This window comes from Engystomops pustulosus, chromosome 6 (genome assembly GCF_040894005.1).
Source record: "Engystomops pustulosus chromosome 6, aEngPut4.maternal, whole genome shotgun sequence".
In the NCBI taxonomy this organism is placed as follows: Eukaryota; Metazoa; Chordata; class Amphibia; order Anura; family Leptodactylidae; genus Engystomops; species Engystomops pustulosus.
Window position 1 is genome coordinate 131,891,298 of NC_092416.1, and position 20,163 is coordinate 131,911,460.

The 20,163-nt window shown below is 42.4% G+C and overlaps 1 protein-coding gene across 6 annotated transcripts in view; it reads left to right on the forward strand.

The window, feature by feature from the left end:
* The window catches only part of PKIG (cAMP-dependent protein kinase inhibitor gamma), a 77,515-nt gene that overhangs the window by 36,442 nt on the left and 20,910 nt on the right, over positions 1-20,163 (forward strand). Inside the window, exon 1 of one of the 6 annotated variants that reach the window (XM_072111053.1) lies at positions 3,407-3,566. The exons of 4 other annotated variants lie outside the window; for them this stretch is intronic. The gene's annotated coding sequence lies outside the window, so the exon portion shown is untranslated. Of the gene's footprint in view, positions 1-3,406; positions 3,567-20,163 lie in introns of those variants that run through there. One more of the 6 variants, XM_072111056.1, reaches the window with a different exon arrangement.

The following is a 20,163-nucleotide window of genomic DNA, read 5'->3' on the forward strand; positions in this document are numbered from 1 at the left end:
CTCCCTAGGGTACTTTAACCCTAGGGGGTCTGCACGATCCTATCATATACTGCCATACTACAGTATGGCAGTATATGGGGATTTTACTCCTCATACATTACAATGTGCTGATAGCACATTGTAATGCATGGGTTAACCAGAAGTAGCCTCGGGTCTTCGCGAGACCCGAGGTTACCATGGCGACGGATCGCCGCTCCCCGATGACGTCACGGGGAGCGGCGATCCTCGAAAAGATGGCGGCGCCCACGCGCTGCCATGCTTTTGAAGCCGCCGGCAATGCTGCGATCGAGGTGAAAACACCCGCGATCGGTGCTAGCACCGATCGCGGGTGTTACCGGTAAGCCTTTGCTGCAATATGCAGCAAAGACTTACCGGCTATGGAGAGGGCTCAGCGCGTGAGCCCTCTCCATGCACCCGCGGCCGACCCGTGACGTGCTATTACGTCACGGGTCGTGAAAGGGTTAAAATGGCCAAAAACTGGTTCAAAACACCATGTGTGCCACCGACCTTAGGCTGCATTCACACAGCCATATGGGGGACATGTATACGTCAGATATATGCCCTACGGGAGCGTTACGTACCGTACCCATTCCCCGTGAATAGATATCTTTTCCCTGAATACGGCGCTGTGCGTCTGGCTCTCTATGGTGAGGGGTGGGGCAGAGCAGAGCTCCTCCTCACCCCGGCACTGATATGTGCCCGCAGTGCTATGGTACGGCGGGTCTTTGTGAATGTAACCTAAAAGGGGTTAAAACACAAGCGTTTGCAAGAAAGCATTTTATAGAAGTTAGGCAATATGTTCTTTGTGGCCCAAGATGGTGCCTGCAAAAAAATGCAACATAAGGCCCCTTCTCCACTGGCGTTTTTCACGCGCGAGTTCTGCGCGTGCATTTGACGCTCAGAACTCGCATTGCACTCTGTCCCATTGTATTCAATGGGTCTTTCTCCATTAGCGTGGTTTTTAACGCGCGTGCTTGCGTTCGTTTGCACGCGCGTCAAAATCGCAGCATGCTCTATTTTTGCGGGTCACGCGCGTTTTTCACGCCCCATTCAAGTCTATGGAGATGCATCAAGAACGCATTGCACTCGCAATCATTGCAAGTGCAATGCGAGTGCAATGCGTTTTAAACGTAAGGGTTGCTAGGTGACCAGAATAACATTATTTCCCCTGCTCGCGATCGAGCATTTAATTAAAAAAACACAATGAAGAACAGTGAAGAATAGAATAAAATCATTGTACACAGTGAACACAGTGACCACAGGATCATTTAAGATAAAAACACAGTGCAGAACACAGTGCAGAATAGATTACAGATGTTCGGCACATCTGCTTACTTGTCGGGAGATACGCGCGGAACGGTGCGAACAAAATAGCATGTGAAGAACAATATATATGTGTGTGAAGAACAAATTGCAGATGTTTAAATACATCTGCAATGTGTTCTTCACACATATATATTGTTCTTCACATGCTATTTTGTTCGCACCGTTCCGCGCGTATCTCCCGACAAGTAAGCAGATGTGCCGAACATCTGTAATCTATTCTGCACTGTGTTCTGCACTGTGTTTTTATCTTAAATGATCCTGTGTTCACTGTGTTCACTGTGTACAATGTTTTTATTCTATTCTTCACTGTTCTTCACATCTGCTAAATTGTCGGGAGATAATATACGCGCGGAACAGTGAAGAATAGATCGCCGATGTTTGCAAATTATCAGAAGACATTATTTTTCAATTAAATAACACATTTTAATCCCAAACCATGGTCCCTTTGAAATATGCTCGAGTCTCCCATTGAATCGCGCGTCAAAAATGCGCCGAAAACGCAAAAAAAACGCAAATTACTCCAAGGAAAAATGGAACAAAAACGCAGCCAAAACGTCAGTTTTTCACGCATTGCACCCTGACGTGAAACGCAACGCTAGTGTGCAAGAGGCCTAACTGTGGGAAATCTGTGGCATTATGATAAAGTGATGGTGAATACCCGGGAAAGGTGCGTGGAAATTAAAGCCTAGAAGTGGTTAAGCAGGTGGTTAAGGAGTTAAAAGCATCAAGGCAGACACAATGTAGGTATGAAGATGGTTTTGTAAGAAGACTTACAATTCATGACAACTGTTGGCGTTTATTTCCTTAAAAAACCCCTCTCTGGGAGCGCTGTCCGGTTTAACCCCTTGATTTGTAGAACTCAGTATATTTACTGACATAGCAGAGGCTACAGATAAGCCCCATGTCCCTCCCTGGGGAAATCTCCCAGCTGTCACACACCGCTCACTTGCTTCCTCTTAGTCCCGGGTGTGGGAAGCAGGTGGATTAGCACTGACTCATTTTACTGCATCCCATACACAGGATAGAGGTTAGCTCAACTTATTTAAAGGGGCATGAAATGGATATCCTTCCTGTTTCAAAGGGACATTGTCGTGTTATCCAGTCAGATAGTGGATTATATAACATGTCCCCCCCCCCCCCCCCCCCGGTATCATTAGGGATTTATATCACTGACCCCAGGGGGTTCTCTACTATCTGTATGTACATGTGTGAAAGCCGCCCAAACCAACATCACCAGAGCAATATTCTGATTGGTTGGCGCTCCACAAACCCAATTTCACGGTTTTAATATTTGGCTGTATAGGCGTTACAATGCCTAATTTATGAGCAGGCGCAGGCAAGGGGGTATCAGGACCAGCATGACACATTCCACTGCAGCTGGGTACGAGCCCTCACTGGCTGGGGTATGAGCGCATACGGCAGATTTTTACTAAAGCGGTGGTGGGAAACCAATGCCTACACTTGGAATCGCAGTGAATCCGCAATGTGACTCCATTTTTGTAGCTTTTCTGAGTACTTTCTAGCTTTTCCTCTCAGAGCACGCCCCAACCCCCCCAATGTATGGGGTTACAAAAAGCTTCTGCCAAATAGCAGTGTCAAATCCTGTGCATGTGACCCATCCTAGATCTGTGATGGATGGACATGCAGTGCCTGGCTGGTGCATGGATTTGCATGGAATAGCTTTTTGTTGGCTGACTACCTGTCTGCCTGTCATACTAGGGAACATGTAAGTTTTCTGTGGATTTGGTCCTGATGGATGTTTGTGTGGACATGTACTGTGCTGTGGAATAGGTTGGTGCTATATAATGCAGCATGAACATGGAGTACATAGGATGCAGCCTATAGGCTGGATATAATAGCTCTGCTCATGGTGTGTGACGGTATGCATCCTAGTCTAGTGACCCCTCAGCAGAATCCCCCTGCACTGACTATACCATATTCACAAGAGCCGTCTAATCCCCAAATCATAAAGGCACAATGGAGAGGTTCCTGGAAATGCAGGGATGAAGTGTGGTGACAATACAAAGCTGTACACGCAGGAGGGATCTTTTGTGTGGATGGCTGAGTAAGTGGATGGGTGACATCACTGAGTCTAGTATTGGATTACAGCAGACATGGGAACCACCCACTGCAGCCCCAGTATCCAGCAGTATGAGGCTGACTGCCTGGACGCTGGCACCCTGGACTCTTCCCTACTGATCCATCCAAGTTCACTGTGCCTGGGGGAGATCCAGCTCTCTGTAAGTACCACGCCATCAGGAGACGAGTGCCCTGTGCAAGTGACATGGGCACTTATCTACCCCCTTTAAATACTTGTTACGCTTTGCGATGGCTAATGCGTTTTATATCTTGCTGGTCACTGAAGGGTTAATCCATTAATCCTACTATGAATGCTCAGGCATTCTGTAGCCTTCCTGTGGTTGATGGGGCTTGCTGGATCTTGTAGTTCTACAGAAGCTGATATCTGGGTTTCCCTTGGCTTCTTGCATTTTTTTTTGTCCCTCCATGCCATAAAACTTAGGTTCAGGTTTAACTCTTTCCTGAATGCTTTGTAACCTGTAGCTCTCCAGTTGTCTGGCAGGACCTGCTTAAACTTGTAGTCCCCCCCCCCCCCCACACACACACTGCTACGGATCCAATGTATATATCACGTGTGCCTCTTCTTCTCTATACATTTTCTACATATCTGGTAGTTCCGGCACCATAATAATTGCAGTTTTACAATTTATAAAATCTCAGACAACCTGTAGCTCAGTTTGTGTTGGCACTTGGACTTCTTCTACCACGATCATAGAGCCAGAGATTTCTTCTCTGATCTTCACTGCATGCAAACAGCTGTCAGAATGGAAGATACACTGTGTAATGTGCTACATGACTGCATCTGGCAGCGCTGTGGATCCAGAATAAGTCGAAACACTTTATTAATAATGCTATAGATCACCACCTGTCATATGTGAGGGCTGCTCCATGTATTATTCAGATGGAGCAGAAGCATGTCTGTATCTATTGGCTACTACGAGGTGCTATCTATGGTTTTACATGGGACCTGCTGCATGACACTACAATGCCTCAAATAAACATATTCCACTCTGCTACATGCACATGTAGGGAAGTACTCCACTATTGTAGTCTCTGCTGGGTTTGGAGAAGACTCCAGAGAGTAAATGTCAAACTTCCAATCTGCATCAGATTTTTCCCCGTGACCTTTTGTCAGTCAGGGGTGTCTCCATTAAAGTTTATGCAGGCTTATGCTTCTGTCTATAAATGTGCATGTGGACTGGCTCTGATGGTTGTAAAATGTTGTATTTAGCATATTGCAAATGAGATTCAGGCCCTGAGCAGTGTGCACTGGATATTATATGATGAAGAGACCATAAAGGGTGAACTTATGGGCCTTGTGATACTTCTAGGATGTGTCATGCGTCTTAATGTAGGTGGGACTGTAGTGGTCTGGTAATGGGTTTCATAGTCTCCAGTGATTTTCTGAAAAGTGATCAGTGAGTTACGTACAGGAGCGTGAACTGTACCTTTAATCTTATAATGTAAAGTTTAGCCGATGGCCACCTGTTGGACAGCCATGGCATAGGATTTGGCCATGTAACTCATATGCCGGGGTTCTACTTTATATGATATAATGACAAAAGAAGAGCAGCTTACTACTAGTGTATAGCCTCCACTTGTATTGTATTGGAAATACTTTCTCATCTTTTGTAATAGTGGTTGGCTGTACTCAGATAAAGAGAACATAAACCAGTCATCACAACACCTCCAGTTACTCTATTTTTGGAGACTGACTTTTGACACTTTTTATTCTGTATAAGCTATCACTTAGTACTCGCGTCAAGATGTGGGAAGGGGGTCCGATAGGTGATCGATAGACCTCCACATACCGGTGTGATAACTGTCACTAATGGCACTTTTAGATGATGCGGACATCTCTTCAGTCACTACCTGGTCTGGGCCTTATGTTACTCATAGACATGTACAGTAATGGTAGCTGATCACACAATACTTCAGAAGGTCGGTGACTATTAGGATGGCTTGTACCAATGTGGATGATGGAGGCATATACAATGACTGTTTCTCAGTGATCCTGGGACTGTTTCATCTCCACATATGGTTTGGATTTGCCTTTCTACACACATTTAATAATATCAAGCTGTTGCTGTTGGAGTGTGTCCAGTTTTTTACTTGCCGGACTCATTTGTTAATATTGTTTTCATATTTGTTGACAAGACTCCAATTATAGTTTTATAACTATTATCACATTAGAATGGGTTTATTTATTAACTTTTAGACTGCCACGTATCTACATTTTATAATGTTTGCACTGGATGTGGACTTGGGTGCCAATAAACTTTTTAATTTTAAGGGTTCAGTTTGTTAAACCCTGTAGGGCCTGGATTGTTTCAGTGAGTGATTTCTGGGTCTCAGCCTTTATCATGTTATGGCAAATATGCAAATAAGTTTATCAGGATGTGACCAGATAAACACACCACTTTTACTACCTTGTGAGGCAGCCCGCTTACCATCCTGTATGACTTTCAGGAAGCCTAATGACAGGATGCAGGATAAAAGCCAAATAGAAAATGTATACCAGAAGGAACATATTCCCAACCGTAGACAGTGCTGTTTTGACTTTGTTGTGACTCTTCAGTACAGTGTAGGGAACTGGTTTAGCTGAGTGTGAGGCTTTTGACTAGGGTCGGGAAGTAAAAGTTCTCCTTATGGAGACTTTGTCAGTTAACTTCACCTGGAAGGTGTGTGGAGACTGCACCATTGATTCTCCACTAGGGGATTCTGTGAAATAAACAAATGAATTTTCCAGGGTGGGACAAGGAAAACCAGACCTCTTTTGCTACCCCCTAATGCAACCTTTTTACCATCAAGCATGACTTTCAGGAAGCCTAATGACATAATGTGGGATTAAAGTACTCAGACTAACTTCATCAGGTCATCTCCGAATTCACACAATTGGGCAGATTTATAAAAACTGTCCTAAGGTTAGACAGTGCAGAGTTAGACAAGACCGTCTTATTCTGCACCAGATTCATATTCGCCAAGAGTCTGGTGTTGGGTGCTAAATCTGTCCTAGTATAAGACTAAAAGATTCTATTCGTACTCTGCACCTCCTATTAGTTGGCTTGCTTCACGCCAGAAAGTTAGGACAAAATTTTAGTATTTTTGGTGCACGGACACACCCCTTTTGTTGATCTAGTCGTGGGAGAGACTGAAAACTGTCTAAAACCTATTATGAATGTGATGCAGACACTTTTTTTTATGCAAATTTTGCTGTAGACAGATCAATAAGTCTCCCCCAATATGTTAGTCCGAGTACTATATGGCACCATTGATTGTTTACTGTGGCATGATTATGTAGGCATTGTATTGAATGGTGGGACTATTATTTTGACATATTTAAACCTTTATTGTTTTATATGGCACCAGCATCTCATCTTAAAAAGGAAAGTAGAGGGCCACACACATTCGCACCATCGCTGTGACCTGTTGAAAGGTAGAAATGGATGTTGTATATGTTAATTTTTGGGTAACTCGACTTTACAAAATGTTTCGGGCCCTCGCCAAGAAAATATTATATAGAATGTTATCTCTGAGACAGCTTATTCCCTTCTTTTTTCCTTCTATAGTAATATAGATTCTCGGTGTGAATATGGATTTTGGTGCACAGCCATAAATGTGTAGAGGAAATAGCCTTGCCCCCATCTCCACCATTGATGTGTCATCAGTTATGTGGTCACTCTTCTCTTCACTTTCTGAGGGATTTATCACACACATGATGGTGACAGGAGGTGTCACTGAGGACAATGATCTAGCTGACATCAGCAGTCTGTTTGTGTGTTTCCAGCAGACTTTAAAAGTTTATACAATTCCATCATTGCATGACAGTCTTTTTTTCCTTTTAATGTGCATTACAAGATAGTACCGTATATACTCGTGTATAAGCCGAGTTTTTCAGCACAAAAAATGTGCTGAAAAACCCCACTTCGGCTTATACACGAGTCAATTTAAAAAAATAAATGTTAATACTCACCCTCCGGTGCCCGGATCCATCGGCGGCGGCTCCCGATACCCGGCGGCGGCTCCCGATGTTCAGCACATTAAATAAATAAACTTAGCTCTCACCTTCCGGCGATACTCACCCCCGTTCCACGGCGCCGGCTTCCGATCCTCGTTGGTGGCTCTCGATCCCCGGCTGCGGCTGTCTTCTTTCTTCTTTTGCCGGCGGAGTCGCATCCATGCGATTTCCCCGCCGGCACTTACTATGATGCGGCGGTGTGACGTCATCACCGGCGACACCGCCGCATCATAGTGAGCGCCGCCGGGGAGATCGCATGGACGCGCCTCCGCCGGCAAAAGAAGACAGAAGACGCTGCCGGGGATCGAGAGCCACCGTAGAGGATCGGGGGTGAGTATCGCCGGAAGGTGAGAATTAAGTTTATTTTTTTTATATGTGCTCAACATACATGGGGGCAGGCTGGCTGTATACCTGAGGGGGCAGGCTGGCTGTATACCTGAGGGGGCAGGCTGGCTGTATACCTGAGGGGGCAGGCTGGCTGTATACCTGAGGGGGCAGGCTGGCTGTATACCTGAGGGGGCAGGCTGGCTGTATACCTGAGGGGGCAGGCTGTATACTACACCCTCGGCTTATACTCGAGTCAATAGGTTTTCCCAGTTTTTGGTGGTAAAATTAGGGGTCTCGGCTTATACTCGAGTATATACGGTACTTATAAATTACACCCCATATGTTATTGGGGGTTTCACAACCAGAAAAAAGTGCTTTATTGCTGCAAAGATTTTTGCAAATGTGACCTGACACTGATTTATTCAGCAAAATTCATCCCCAAGTAACTCGTACATGTGAGGATTTTACAAGTATTCTTTAGTTCCATGTCAGCTGACTTCATCATCTTTCAATGTATTCCAAAAAATGATACAAGTGAAAGTAGCACTTCCTGTCTTCCCAGTTTATCTTTTTCAATACATATTATGGATGTATGGTATTTCCTCAACTGTGAAGATTATCTTCTTAGTGAGGTAAAGTGGTGCTCTATGTCCAATTAATAAGTTTTCAATGCATATACAGTCAAATAGAACCATGGAAAAGGAGAAAATGGACGATACTCGCCAATCTTCTGATTATCTTCATACTTTATTATAGTGTAAAAACATACTTGCATACAGGAGACATAATATGGAAGGGAGGACGTGTCGGTGCTTATGCTGAGGCAACAGCCGTTCCGCGCTAGTTGCGCTTCTTCCGGCCTCTTCAGTATATCATGAATGTTTTCTTCCCAAATAGTTTGTAACCATGTTCAGTATCATACTGGAAACATGTTACAGGTCATAGTTTGAGCCCAACAGGGAGTGATTTATACCAACTTATTTTATAGATATTGTCCACCAATAGCGTGTAAGCACACATTTGTATCAGTAATTTGGGCAATCACAAAATACCAACCACAATTTCCTATCTTTATAACTCTGCAGTAACAGAGTGTACCGTTATCAATTATTACTGCTATAATGTCCATTAAGACACAGGGATGATGATGATAATAATGCCATTAGCCAGTAATGATGCCCCGCTCTGCACTTTGTGCTGTTGATAATCCAGATTTATAGTACATTGGTTGCAACTAATAGTAAAATGTAAAATCTTCATTTATATGACCCTGTAGAAGAATGTATGACACAAAAAATGACCATTACAAGGGAGTATATCCTTGTTATACCCTCTGGCTGTTATACCTACCTGACAATCGCCATGTGTCCAAAGTCTGATTCAACAGTATTTCACATTGTAAATCTCTGACTAGTTAAAGGGGTATTCCAGGGTTTATTTCTTCATCCTTGGGAAAGGTTAAAACTTTCAAATTGACCACCGGCTGATCAACAGCTTTGAATTGGTCGTAGTATATGTGACGCACAATTGTGCTGATACCAAGCAGAGCTGATGTAGTAACCATGGCCCTGGTGACCAGAAACTCCAGAATATTTCTTTGGTTAACTTTTATTTTTTAGTTATGATTTTTTTATTTTACACTTTTAAAAATTCTTCACGTTGGTTAGGATGTAGCAGTCAATGTGAGCGCTGCTTTAAATTTTTTCAGGTCGTGCTAAATGCTGAATATTATTATTATTTATAGAGCACCATTAATTCCATGTTGCCTTTCAAATAGTAAGGGATTCGCATATATTAAGACAAGAACAAACGCAAATAGTTGAGGGAGTTTCTTTCAATGCTGGTTTTGTTTTTTGTTTTTTTTGGCTACAAGGTCAGGCTTTTTGATAGTAGTCAAAGAAAAGCTTCCTCTTCCTCTGAGAATCCTAGTGATGTATGATACAAGGGAGGCGATGTTTTCTTTGATTTGCGCCCATTTCACTTCCCATTTCAAATTTGCGCCTTTTTAGGTGGAATTCTATTCCTCTCCCAGGCATACTCAGATTCTGCCTCAGAGCCATTTTAGCCTGCACAATTGGCAATCTTTGTCGCAAAAAAAAAAAAAAAATACATAAGCAAGAAAGAAACAATATAGACTCAAGTATCGAAGAGAGCCAAAGATGCATACCATCCAAAGAGCGAGCGAAAAACAAGCACACAAGAAAAGCCATTGACCAAAATCGGATACATGTGTCCCAAGGAGTACTTAGTTCCCTGCAAAACAGCAGAGCTGAGCTGTTGGGTTCGGTCGGGGATTCCTTGACTGACCACTGACCATAACAATCCTACCCCCCCCTCCCCTCCGCAATCCACTCACAATCAGCTCTGTGAGGAAGGTGCAAACCAGAAAGTTGCCATGCTGCAGATTTTAAAACCTACTCCTAGTCTACATGATGTACACTAAAGTAAAACTCTGTATTGGTGACATTTCACAACATAGTTACCAGAAAGGTTGATTTATCATTATTGTCTTCAGTTTTCTTCGGCAACACCCAGCATATTTTTCAGACTGGCTGTAAGGGGTTAACCTGACAGCAGCTGCTCTAAAGACAAACAGCCGCTCCCGCAAAGCATGATGGGAGGTCACATTTTATCATATTACCATAACTCTTGCCAGCAGATGTTTTTACCACAATTGTCGCAGTCGCTTACACCATTACCCAGGATGCGAACAGCTGAAAGTTATTTCCACAGATGTCTATCTATGTGCAGTCCAGTGTATGTTGTGGGCTGGATGTAACTTTTCCCTTCTCTCACACTTGTTGAACAACAAAGTCACTTTGGCCCAAAATAACATTAAATGTATGTTCTAAAAGCATGTGTAATTTCTGCCTATGACACCTTGACAGGTGACTGCTTTCCCTTCTGTGTCCTCGGAAAGTGATAGCTGCGGCCTGAGGTGTTTACACACAATTGCTTCCACAATGCCGGCCTTTATTCCATGAAGGGTATATTCCCACCTTTCTCCTCATGCTGGAGGGTACACCTAGTCGTACATGAGTGGAAGTATATGGGGAGGGGGTTGGATACAGAGATGCAAATTAAGTACAGTATACAGGGGGTTTAAACAGAATAATATTGAAGGTGTTGTGTATAGTGGGGGTGTACATAGTAGTATTTTATATGTAGGATATATAGAAGATATATATTGTTATATATGGGTGAGGTCACACGTGGCGCCTGCGTTATGTTTGTTAACAAAGTGTGACCGCACCCTCAGCAGATTAATATATAAAGTATATACACTTTTATGAGATCCTGTATAGATGTCACCCTTAAATACATATGTGTAAGAGCCATGGGCCGATCTGTTCTCCTCATTTCCTGAGGCCGCGTAACGCTAAGAGCCATGGTTAGATGCTAGGGGTGTCAATTTGAAATATGTCCAGGTCAGGCGGCCAAGCTCATGTCTAATCACAAGAAATTAAAGGACACCTGTCATCAGGTCTGTGTCACTAGTCCTGTCACTACTACCTGTTGCAATGTGCAAGGGACTTTACAAGTTTTCCAGATTTTTCCTGTTTCCCAGGATCTGTCATTATGGAGGCATACACCATTCCTTTTGTTCTTTGTTTTACAGGTCGTTTTATTTTTTTAATGGGGGATATGTATGCTAATAATCTCGCCCAAAAGTGGGGCCCACCTTTAGAAGTCTGGAAGCCACTGCTTCAGTTATTTTTCTGATTTTTTTTTTTCTTTTTTTTTGTGCTGTCGCACAGATTTTATTTGATAATCTGTAATGCTATCCATTTGTAGAACTACAACTCCCAGCATACTCACATATGACAGCCATCGTTTTAATTAAAATGATGTATACATGAATAAGATTTCCACGATTTGTTACGTGTTTGTTGTTTTTCAGAAGATATCTCCTTTGGTTTGAGTGCATTATAAATGTTTAGCCGCCTTTCTGCCCTGTACATTTCCTAGGAATCATTTATATAAGCCACTTTTATGGACTTCTTGACCTAGATCCAGTAATGTTCACAGAAAAGCTAATAAAAATGTTTTATATGTTCCTGGTTATGAGCTTGTGTTTGAACAATAAATAAGCTACATCTCATAACCATAATGGGTGGATGGAGTCTGCTGATGGACATAAAAATCAGCCTCTCATCAGGAGTTCTGTACATGTAGGCAGTTTATAATCCATCACTTATATTCAATAGAGAGGATTTACTGCCATACCTTCATATTTTCCTACACAATCCAGTATCTCATAGCTGGGTTAGATTTAACTAAAGTGTCTCAAAGTAAGGCTACGTTTGGGTGGGAATACGTCACGGGTGACCCCTCTCCATTAAGAGGCACGGCCATGCACACGGGGAAAGATCGGACATGTTTTATCTATGTATCTCTCGGTTCGCCTATTGTCATCTATGTGGACGTATCTATGGCTGCAAACTTGCGGCCATACGTGCGTCTCCTGCACGGTCGTGTGAATGTAGCCTAAGGCTACCTGAACATAATCATGTGCTTTTCACAGGCAGTAGACCGCAGCCCTTTTATCCATTGTTTGTGGCCTGTGTGGATATCACAAGCTGATGCCAATAGAAGAGAGTGCCCCGACCACAAACACTGGCAGAAATAAGACCTACTGTCAGTTTTGCTACTCGGACTGTCAAACACCGGTTATTTTAACAAATCGAAATACATGGTGACGTGGGATCGTTAGGTACTTTAAAAAAACAAAACAAAACATTTGTATTCAGGATGCCCAAGACAGTGTACGTGTCATTGTTTCTGATGCTGAATGATAAATCTGGCATAATCGTAGACTGTGTAGTCATACTTTGCACCTCCTGGTGGTTGGTGTTTACCCCAGTGTACTGTGCCAAAATTTTTCACATTTTACATAATTTTTTTAATGCACACAGTTTTTCTGCACTGTCGTACCATATTGCAGCAAAAACTTTCTGGTAACACCCACGGTCGGATCAATCAGACAACATAAGGATAAAGTACCCCAGGGGGTCTGAAAAATAGTAAAAGTAAAAATAAAATTTAAAAATTAATTTTAAAAAAACCCTAAACAGTCAAATCACCCCTTTCCCTAAAACTAATATAAAAAAAACCCTTAAACAGATTAGGTATCGCCACGTCCGAAAATGCTCGATCTATCAAAATATAAAAACGGAAAATAGTGCAGAAAGTTGAATATGGCGCTTTTTTGCCATTTTGAAAAATCTAAAAAATTCTATAAAAAGTGACCAAAAGTCCGGAAAATGGTAGTATTGAAAACATCATCGAAGTTGCAAAAAATGACACCACCCACAGCTCCATACCGAAGTATAAAAAAGTTATTAGCACCAGAAGATGGCAAAATCCCCCCCCCCCAAACTTTTTTGTACAGGTGGTTTTAATTTTTGTATATGTATGAAAACATTATAAAACCTATACAAATTTGGTATCTCCATGACCACACCGACCCAAAGAATAAAGTAGACATTTTCATTTGGGGCACACAGTGAAAGCTGTAAAATCCAAGCCCACATGAAAACGCCACAAATGTGTTTTTTCACTGCATTTGGAATTTTTTCCGCCTCCCAGTACACGGCATGGAATAATAAATACTCATTATGAAGTGCAATTTGTTACGTAGAAAACAAGCCCTCACACAGCTCTTTACGTGTAAAAATAAAAAAAATTATAGATTTTTGAAGGTGGGGAGTGAAAAATGGAACTGAAAAAACAAAAAGGGCCAGGACGTTAAGGAGTTAAATACTTGGGTTTAAATTCACACTGGGGCTGTTCGATAAATTTGCCCCAGTATGTTGACTTCCATGTTTAGATCATGAATATTTCTGTTTTCTTAATTATCAAAACTCAGTTTGGAGTGTAGGATCCATGCCAGCTCCATGTAGGTATTGTACACTGTAAACCAACGTCTTTCTTGATGGGTTCAGTTATATAACGGATTAACCACAATACAATAGTTCTCTGTTCCTAAATGATTCCTTATATAGAGGTGCATGTTCTGGCTTTTGGCCACTGCTGAACTCCATTCCTTTACTTTACTCCTTTTATCTCCATCCATTGTTGATCCTTCCCCATTGCAGGGCAGAACACATGCTATCTTTTTCAGCTTGGCGAACTCCTTTGTATGAACAGTAATTTCATAAGGTTTTATTTCATTGTTTAATGAACTATACAACATTGAGATGAAATGGCTGTCTGTTTTAGCAGATACTCGCTTTGACTATTGAATAATTGTGGGCTATGCCAGTGGTGGCGAACCTATGGCACGGGTGCCAGAGGTGGCACTCAGAGCCCTCTCTATGGGCACCCACTCCATCAACCCATCGCAGATATCGACAGACAGGACTCAAGGCCTCTTGCAGTCCCAGGCAGCCCAGGACCCTAGAAGGAAGCTACAATGATAACCAAAGCTTTTTCTCCTTCTTTCTACTGTATTGGTGTCCTCAGGTGCTTATACAATTTAAACATGTGACATTTACGGTTTAAATTGTCGCATCGGCACTTTGCGAAAAATGTCTGTTTTGGATGTAGTTTAGGCAAGCTGTGTCTAAAAGGTATGCCATCACTGGGCTATGCCATCAACTTCTTTTATTCTTCCTAACAATATAAGGAAATTAATGTCTATAACCTGATAAGTGATATTGGGAATATTGTGATGAGAATAGAACATCTGCCAGTAATAATCAATTGAAAGCAATGCCAAACTAGTAACATCACCTGATGTACAATGTGTGAACCCACCCTAATAAGGAGACTCTACCTTCATAACCTAGTTTTAAAGGGTTATTTTATGCTTCAAAGGATTAGTCATTAGTAGTTGATTGGTGGGGGGGCAAGAAACCTGGCACCCTCGCCCAGGTCAACTAAGTGCAGCCACACACCATGGATGCTGTTGGCGGCTTCTTGCTTACTGGGCGGAAACGAGGAGAAGTTTGCGGGCCGTTACGGCTGGTTAGACATGGGAGCAATGAGCGCTCTTCACGGCAATATGGGCAGAAGTAGGCCATATCTTTTGTGGTGAGGCCGTCCGGCTCTGTCACGGTGCAGTGAGACCCAGCACCACGACCATGCACTTCAGGGGTCTGTGACCTAGCTGCCGCTGTTGTAGTTAGCTTATGGCTGACATATGAACCTTTTTTTTTTTTTTTTGTTCCAAATCCAGATGGACAAGTGACACACTATCCTCTAGTTTCTTTCCTACATACCTCATCATCATTGTTTATGGGCTGTAGCTGGTGTTGCAGTTCGGCCCAATTCACTTGCACGCTTAGATGCCCGGCCGACAGATTGACCGTAAATCACCCGCTCATTCTGTACTGTGGCTGTGACATTTGTAAATCACTGATCGGTGGGATACGACCGCTGCAGCCCCACCAATGAGATGTTTACAGCCAGAAGAACAGCTCCATCTTTATTGTATTGGCCATCTGGCCACACTGCAGACCCAGCTCTCATTGACGTGAATGGCACCTGCTTCTCTAATGTGCAGCTAGAAAACCAATACAGCCTTCTACTGCCATAGTGGAAAACAGCTGATCATATGGACAGGATATTAATAGTTTTGGCGGGAAAACCCCTTTTGCATAAGATTGTACAAAGAGCTGGGAGTCTCACTGTTCAATTTATACCTTCACAGGGGGGTCAGATGGATTTATGTAGACACCCACCTGTTACAGGCAGATTGTGCCCACCCTACCCAGCGGTGGCATCAAGTCATCTCCACAACACAATTCCTTGTTTCAGAGAAGTGAAGGGTTACAGGTGTCTAATACCACCAATCTTATATTGATGGCATACTGTATCAAGAGGTAATCCTTCAAGGGGTTAATATCCTATTCACCTTTTCTCTTGGCCTCCCATATGACATCTGACACTGAATGGCTTTCCCGTCTGCATTGTTGTAGCTCTTTAGTGTCTCTTTTCCCTTTATGCTCTTCTCATATCAATTGGCTATGAAGAAAATGGAGGTGAGCAGCGTGGGCTTTGATCTTTGTGGCTGTGGTGCCAGTGGACTGGTGAAGGAGCTGGCCGTCACGTGTCTGGAGCTCCACTATAATGTGGGAATACAAACCGTTTTGGGATTGACGTGTAAGGAGGCTTATAGGATTTCCCTCATGCAGCTGATGTCGGTTTTGAGTCACTAGAATTACATGTTAATAACTGAGGCTAACACAAACCTGTTTTATAACTTGTGTGCAAAGGTTAACCCCTAGGGGACTTCTTTTTACTGTGAGATTTTTGGCAGTGTATGGTCTGCACCTGGCTCCTGTATTATCCAGATGCTAGCATTAAAATGGCCCTAGGACCCATTCCCAGGTTGAAATGTCATGAAAACTGAGTATAGTTTACTTTACCTATTCTTCTTTTATTAAGGTGGAATCCCTCTTGTTACCAACATCCGTTTTTGCTGATTTTTTTCAGTTGAAATCTACAGCAAATTTCAAAATTCCTCTGGTTTCCCATGGCAACTGAGAACAGTTTAGCTCCTTAGCTTTTGTTAAAAATTTACAGAATTAGTATGTTGTCAAGCAGCTAAACCGTTTCAATCAGCTTGGTGCTACCATCCAGAAAACCAACTTTAAAGTAAATGTTTATTGGTTCTATTAAGAATGTAACACTAAAGTCAAGCTCTCCCTGCCTCTGAACGCCTCCCTGTGATTGACATCATGTGCTGGACTTCAAGAGATCTGGTCAATGAAGTCCCTGGATGCAGGACTATCAATTACAGTGAAGACAGGTGTCTGAGTCAGGGAAAGCTTGACTTCAGTGTTAAACTCTCCGCCTCCTTGACTTCATAAAGCTAATCTACATCTCACTTCAAAGTTGATTTTCTGGATGATGCCACCACACCAGGCCAGGAAAGAAATGTGATATTAGGCCAATTTCTGATGACATCTTTCTGACTATAAAAGATGAATGTTCCAGAAGTCCCATCTGGCTGAGCATGCACTCTATTTAGTGGTTGAACCTTCAGCAAGTAGACTTCTCTTCCTCCACAAGATGAGCAATAAGTGTACTTGGTGAGAAAATCCTGTTCTTGACCAAAGCCACACCACAAGGCTGTTCATTTGGCCCTGGCCTGACTATTGAAGTCTACGGACACATTTAGGATGTATTTCCCGGGCTTTCATGGAGTAAACTATACATGTTAGATAAATGCAATGTGAACTTAGCCTTACTGTGCAGCAGTGTGTCCACATCCCTCACTTTGAGTCTTATATAAAAGCACACGCATAATAATTTGTTTTCAAGCTGCCGTGTTAAGTTTTATAAGAACGTTTCTCCGTTCTTCAGGTTTTCCATCGTTCTGTTGCCCAGAAGTTTATAAAAGAAGATTATCCTGTTGTTCCGCAGAGACTTTAGTAACTGTTTTGGCAGCAGAGATGTTTCAAGCTGCCAGTACCGCTGGCAATGGGATGATGAGAGGGTAAGGGGCGGCTCATATAATGTCTGACAGTCTAAGATCTTCACTACTTAATTAGTTCTATGGTTTAGAGGAGATTGTGTTTCTCGTCCTGTAACCTTATTAGTAGAGCCATGACGTTCATGTTTATGAGCTCACTATTGTCTTGTCATCCTGTACATACAGTAATGTGTTTCATACGGACATTGCCCTTACCCATTCCTCAAAATAAAGAGCAAGTCTGTTGGGGGTATCTGGGCCCCAAATTGCAGCATAGCTTTAGTGCAGTCAGGCTGGTTCAAGAACAGTAATAAAAGCAGTTTTCACATCAAGCCACAGATTCACAATTTGGTTTTGGGTCTGGACTTTGACAGGGTCATATGACATGTGAATATGCTCTCATATAAACCATTACATTGTAGCTTTGGCTGCATGTTCAGAGTTGATGTTCTGCAATGCCCTGTATTTCCATCTTCCCATCTTCTCCAAATAGTTTCCCAGTCCCTCCACACTGATGCTGCCACCCCCCTGCTCCACAGTGGGGATGGTGTGTTCAGGGTGATGTGCAGTCATGGCTTTTATACACACATAGGGGGCATTAAATATTTTTGGCGCTAGTTGTTCTTCTTTGGCGCCCGGTTTTTAGCAGTAATTTGCAGTGTGATGCCATATTGTGGAGCATGGCCTTAATGTATTTGGTGCACTGTAGGAAGAACAAATGAGCATCAGAAATGTCAACCCACATTCATGAAGGGATTTAGAAGTTGGTAGAATTGCTTCTTGTTGGTTTAAATATGTGCCAAAAAAGTGTGGATGGAACAGTCGTGTGTGTGTGTGTGTGTCCAAAATCAACTTTGTCATTTAAATGAGATGTCTATTCTGTTACTTGGTTTTCTGGTTTCTGAGATTTTGTTCATTAATGACTGCACACATTTCCATGCATCAATATTTGTCACCGCTGTGCCCAGTTGTCAGGATACTGGTTCTGTGTTACAGGGGGCACATCTTGCCATCTGATGGGGTGAGCTATTCCATGTGCTCTTTGGGGCTACAAACAGCTGTTGCCCTCTATTTAAAGGTCCTTTTGGAATAAAGGACAGATATGAAGCAAACTCCAAAGGTTTTTATGCCCTGTAGAGCTCAGATGACTTGCCATGCCTGGCATTTGCTGCAACCTGGGCTGTATACTTTTTCTAAACGTAGCCATGTACATGTCTATGTCATGTGACATTCTACTTTTATGATATACAGTGTATTTTTGTTCTTTATACACAAAGTGCACATTACCTAAAGCTGGCACACAATTGTGTACTAGGAAACTATGCCCTCTGCCTCTTAACAGAAGTAAATCCTACCACACAGAAGCCTCCAATTGTCCTGGCTGTACAACTATTTAGAAAATGAAGCAGTTTTCTTACTGCCCAATAGATGGCAGCAGAACAAGTTACTCTTAATAAAAATAAGTCTCGCCATACAGCCTGTTGTGAAGTCACTATGCTTCCATAATCACTTGTGGGTGAAATTTATTGTGAGAATAGCAGCGACTGCACTGCTGTAACGTACTTATACAAAATTGAAGAATCATATATGTTCTTGAGTATTATCAGTATGTAAGGTCATCTTGGGTTGTGTATTAAGGAGAAGCTGTACCACCATTGCAGAGACAGCTGGGAGGGATCTGGATAGGGGCACTGGTGCATATGACAATGGAAGTCATTCTTATGTCATTTGGGTGTCTGCTGTGGGAGGGCATTTTCTTGGATGGACTCGCTAATTATGGATTGTATGTGTAATTAAGCTGTTCCCTTATTGTCCTCCTTTTCCATTGGTTCCCTATTTGTACAAACAGCAGCAGAACAATATTGACTCATATTTACTAAATGCAACTGTTCTTTTAGCCTGCAGGATTTTTGCTTTGTTCTTCCTTTTGATATTCTGTTATAATTTCATTGATGCCTTTTTAACAACATCAGAGACCTATTTTTTTTCACTACATCATGGAGCTACATCTGAAGTCTTGCCAATCTTGCTGCGGGAATGTAGGGTGGATTGCTGGGTATGAGATGAGAAATGTTCAGTTATTTCCCAGCAACTGAACCCATTCTTTAATTTGCTGGACTGAAACACTAGGAAAATCCCAGGGGATGTGTCATTCAAAGATAAATTGGTGTGAAATTATAAGACATAAGTACAAGCCTAAACGTGAATGTAAACTGTATGGGAAAAAATACTGCAGAGGGGCATTTGTGGGGTCACACACTGATGTTGGAGAAGAGGACCTGGCTCATAACCTTTAATCTAGTTGATCACAAAAGTGTTTTCTGGGGCCTAGGTCAGGGTCAGTCAAGTTCTTCTAAATCAAATTTGCAAAACAATGCCATTGTAGACCTTATAAGGGACAGAATCGAGCAGGAACATGAAGATCCTTCTCTACGTTGAGGTTTGCTGAGGTGATTCTGGGAAATATGCAAATACATTTTATGGGATAAGGTAAACATTGCCTCTTAGCTACCGTGTAAGGCAACCCCCCTCGCCATCATGCATGACTTTCAGGAAGCCTAGTGACGTGATGCAAGATGAAAGCCAAACCAGTACAGGCAGTCCCCGGGTTACATACAAGATCGGTTCTGTAGGTTTGTTCTTAGGTTGAGTATGTATGTAAGTCGGAACCGTATACTTTATTATTGTAACCCCAGTCAAAAAATTTTTGGTCTCTGTGACAATTGGATTTTAAAAATGTTGGGTTGTCATATGAACCAGGATAAACAATAAATCTTAATTGCAGACACCATTGATAAGTGTTATTAGCTGTTTATTGTAGTCTAGGACTAAAGTACAGTAAATTACCAAAATCCAGAGGCCCGTTTGTAACTAGGGGTCGTATGTAAGTCAGGTGTTCTTAAGTAGGGGACCGCCTGTATATCTATTCCATAAGGAGCAGACTCCCAACTATAGACCATACACTTTCAATGTATTTTTGGTGAACTGACTT